The sequence below is a fragment of the Vespa velutina genome, chromosome 10 (genome assembly GCF_912470025.1).
Source record: "Vespa velutina chromosome 10, iVesVel2.1, whole genome shotgun sequence".
NCBI classification, from domain to species: domain Eukaryota; kingdom Metazoa; phylum Arthropoda; class Insecta; order Hymenoptera; family Vespidae; genus Vespa; species Vespa velutina.
In genome coordinates this window covers 1749287-1754286 of record NC_062197.1, presented here as the reverse complement: position 1 = coordinate 1754286, position 5000 = coordinate 1749287, and positions in this window count along the sequence as shown.

Below are 5000 nucleotides of genomic sequence, written 5' to 3'. Positions count from 1 at the left end.
TTTTACTTTTTAAGTGACTACTTCGTACGATCGATGTTTATTTATAACAAAGATTTCTCTCTCTCTCTCTCTCTCTCTCTTTCTCTTTCTCTTCTCGCTCTTTGAAAAGAAACGATCGTCAAACTGAAATTTTAATTTTTTTTTTTTTTTTTTTAAATCGGACGAACCAATGCATATAATTAAATGATCCTTCCTTTTAGAGGAAATTTATAAGGACGATTATCGGAGTACTCTGACGTTGTCAAAAATCAAAGGAAGATGTTTCCCATCTACAGGGTGATACAAAATTTCCTAAGTGATGTTTATCGAATTAATCCTTTTTCGAGACTTTTATAGGCTCTGTAATTAGATCTGCAAGTTAATTTCGTAGAAATAAAATTGAAGATTTTTTAATGAAAAGAAAAAAGAAAAGTAAAAAAAAAAAAAAAAAAGGAAAAGAAAAAGAGAAAAAAAATCAAATAGAATGAAAAGAGAACGAAAAGATCGAGCCAAAAGAAAAAAAATTGTCGAAACAAGAGCAATCAATTTTTATAATAATTTATGAATAATTTTGTTCCACTCTGTATATTTCCCTTTCTCTCTTATTCACTTTATCTTTTGTTTTTGACTTATGAAAAGTCGTCGAGTAACTAATACGAGTGAGGACGAATAAAAGGGACAAGTCTCCTAAGAGAGAGAGAGAGAGAGAGAGAGAGATCTTTAAACCCTTGCAGAACTTTTCGAAGAGATCTGTCAGCTTCCAACTGATTCTCGTAAACCTCAAAATCCTTCTCAAGGAAAAGCATGGATTAGCGTGGAATTTACAGGACTCCTTGCTTTTCCTTTCGACATTTTTCATTTTCGAAAAAGCAAAAGAGAGAGAGAGAAAGAGAGAGAGAGAGAGAGAGAGAGCGTATATGGATAAGTCCAAAGGGAATGAAATTTTATATTAGAAAACGAATAAAAAGAGAAAATTGAAATCGAAGTTATTGTGAAATTTCAATTGGTAAGTGAAAATAAATTATTTGCGACATTTTCTTTTTCTCTTTATTATTCTTCATTTTTCTTTTTCATTTATTACTATTTATTTTCTTTTTTCTTTTCTTTTTTTTTTTTTTTTTTTTTTTTTTCATTTCTTCTTCTTCCTTCCCATCATCGAGATAATTATTTATCGTTTCTGTCTCGGATTATATTTCGTCAATAAATGAGATATAAAATGCGAAAAATGAATGACGGATAAATGTAATGCTTAACGATAATTCTTCCTACACCCCCACCCCCCACCACCCACCCTATCACCACTCTCTTGCTTATCGTTGAAATTCATCGAAATAACGAATGACTTTTGTGACAGTAATACGTAATATATTCGTTCCTAGTAGATTTTTTTTTTCAGACATTTGTTGATCGACAAAATTCTCACAGAAAATAGAATATAATTTAATAATTATTTATGGATGTGGTTAGGTTAGGTGGTATTGGGGGGAAGGGGGAATTTGTATTGTTAGATAAATAAATAAATAAATAAATAGATACGTTATATATTCGTTTAAATGGATCTTTCGTTTCTTCTTCCTTAATATTTATAAACGAAATTATTCTTATCGTATCAATCTTCGTATTATTACGTGCACGGTACTTGCACGAGATTACGAGGTATTACGAATAATACTATACTTTGTGTCTAATATACACGTGTATGTATACATATGTATGTATGTATATACATAGGGTGGCCACTTTGAAAAGACCTTAAAGGGTTTAAAAGAGTCATAACTTATTCATGTTCAATCTTTTTTATTTACTTTCTTTTTTGTTCGTAAGTTATAGAGCATCCCTCAGAGATTAAAATGGCTACGTATGATATTATACAGTGATAATAAAAAAACAAGAACAAAAAGAAAAGAAAAGAAAGAAAAAAAGAAAAAGAAAGAAAGAAGAAAAAAAAAAACCTAAAAAATAAACCGTGCGCTTTTATAAAAGCTTTTTTTTTTTTTTTTTTTTTTTTTTTTTTTTTTTTTTGTCTTATCATAATCATTCGCTCTTTCAGTGGCCAACCTGTATATCATTTATATACGTATATACGTACGTATGTATTATGCGCTGCTAGTATATGCGTATAGTAGGAGGCTCGTTTAGATGAAAACATTCGGATGGCTTAAAAGATTTGCGAGATTGATAGGAATAACTCGAAAACCTTTTTTTTTCTTCTCTCTCTCTCTCTCTCTCTCTCTTCTTTTTTCCGAACAATTTTTTTTTGCGCGTTCATTTCTCTCTCTCTCTCTCTCTCTCTCTTTCGTACGACATTATTAAAAAGAAAGAGAGAGAGAGAGAGAGAGAAATATATATATATATATATATATATACACACACATACATACATACATGTATATCAAGAGCTTCGTTCATTCACAGGTTACTCACGCGTGTTACTCCATTCTTCTTTCACAGATTCTACTCTCTAACATGGAAATGCGAACGCGCGGTCGTGGGTAATGCCGTTAGTGTGCGAAGTAATCCGATTAGATCGTGTAATTAATTTTGTACTATCGGATTACCAGACACGAAACAAAATTTCTATCTCTTTCGTCGTTGGTCGCAAGGTCGCGCAGTCTCGATGAGAAACCAATTCGATACGTAGCTTCGATCAATCCAAGAGGTGATACGATTGAGAATGATATCTTGAGGGAGAAAAAATGAAATAAAAAGAAAAAGAAGAGGAAGAAGAAGAAAGAAAAGAAAAGAAAAGAAAAGAAAAGAAAAAGTTTAAAAGGAAAAAATAAATAATTGAACAATTAAAACGTATAAAAATGAAAGTAAAAATTCAAAATCGATAGATGAATAATTAAATGAATGACCAAAAAATGAGAGAAAGGAAAAGATTAGATAATCGAACTCGACGATTTTTGATTGGTCGATTGGAAAAATATTAGAAAAATAAAGAAATAGAAAGGAGAGAGGAGTGAAGGAAAATTTTAATAAACGAAATAACATCTCGAAAGTAATGATCGTTGTAATAATAATAATAATAATAATAATAATAATAATATTAAAAACAATAATAATAATAGTAATTAAAATAATCACATGTAAGAACGTATGATTTATAACGTAAATATATATTACGCGTGTTATTTCTATTAATTTCCGTACTACATTTTAGCTAATAGTTTTCAAACGCAACATTCGAGTCACGGTCCACTTCGCATCTTTGTTCGTAATAAAACACACGGTGTGTGTTTCGTGCTAACATTCAATTTAACATTTTACGACCTCGTTCACACAAATCGACAATAGCAATGACAGCTCATCCAAAATCTCAGAAAGAGAAAGAAAGAGACAGAGAGAGAGAGAGAGAGAGAGAGAGAGAGAGAGAGAGAGAGAGAGGGAGAGAAAGAGATAAAGAAAAATATGAATAGAATAATATATGTTTTATCTCGTACAAGAAAAAACAAGGGGGCGGGGCGGGGGGGGGGGGGGGGGGGGACGAAGAAAAGAACAAAAAAATGAAAAATAGATGGGAAAGATACACTTGTTTAGATAAGCATACACACATACAAATATCTATCCACTCACACCCACTCACTTATTCTTACCTGTATAAAAGAAGCTTTAACGAAAGGTGCTAGTAACTTTTTTCCTTTGTTCCTTTTTTTTTTCCCCTCTTCTTTCTATTCATCTTTTTCTTTTTTTTTTTAATCTTTTTTCTTTCTTTCTTTCTCTCTCTCCCTCTCTCTCTCTCTCTCTCTCTCTCTCTCACTCTTTTCTTTTTTTTTTTTTTTTTTTTTTTTTTTTCTTAAACGGTACTCTTTATTCTCTCGTTGAAAGTTTTAACGAATGCCGAGAGAACGACAAGAGACTAGATATACACAGATGGGAATTGGTTGTGTGCAGGACATATATAAATTTTAAATTGACAAAGAAGGAAAAGTAAAGGGTTCCAATTTCTGATATATGTCGAATGGAAAAGGACCTTTATCATGCGATTGGTTATTGGAAATGCATAAGATACTGTAGCTCTTAAAAAGAAGAAAGTGGAGAAAGAGTGATTGGGTTCTTCTTCCGAATTTAAAAGGATATGTCGTCTCTCTCTTTCTCTCTCTCTCTCTCTCTCTCTCTCTCTCTCTCTCTCTATCTATCTATCTAACTATCTATTTATCTATCTATCTATCCATCTACTATATTTATCTTCTGTTGAACAAGGGCAGAGTCCAACAGGAATTTCATTTCGACCAAAATGGAAATTCGATCGTACGCGCATAACTTCGATTTACGATGACCTCGTCTTCTCTTTCTTTTCTTTAGCTATTACATTTTTCCTTTTTCTTTCTTTTCCCTTTCTGTCCCTTTATATATATATATATATATATATATATATATAGAATTGTGTTGGTTCGTCGATCGTTCACGGATAATGTAGTAGTGGATATATACAGTTGATTGCAGAAAAGTTATCCATATATATATGTATATATGTATGTATATATGTATGTATGTATGTATGTATGTATGTGTGTGTGTGTGTGTGTGTGTGTGTTTATGTATAACTTCATGCTATAACTTTTTTTACTTTTTATACATACTTTAATTCGATATAGGTATACAATGGAGCCTAAGCCAAAAAAGTTTCTAGAGGATATTTTAAAAATCTTTTTTTTAGGGTAATTTTCTTTTTTCTTCTTTTTCTCTTTTCTTTTCTTTTCTTTTCTTTTCTTTTTAAATTGCGGAATAACAATTTCTCTCTCTCTCTCTCTCTCTCTTTTTCTTTTTCTTTCTCTTTCGCTGAACATTTATGGTCCATCTTGTATTTATGAAATATATTGTAAGTTAAGAAAATACATATCTCTTTATGAGAAAAATGTAAAATGGTAGGAAAATGTTTGATTACGACCTTTGTTATCTTCTTTAAATATTCGTCCTTATTCTATATTCCGTATGTACTATGACGATAGTAAATTAGACTTTACGTTGAGAATAGAAAGGATAGAGAAAATATAATAAATTGTAATGGGGAAATGTTT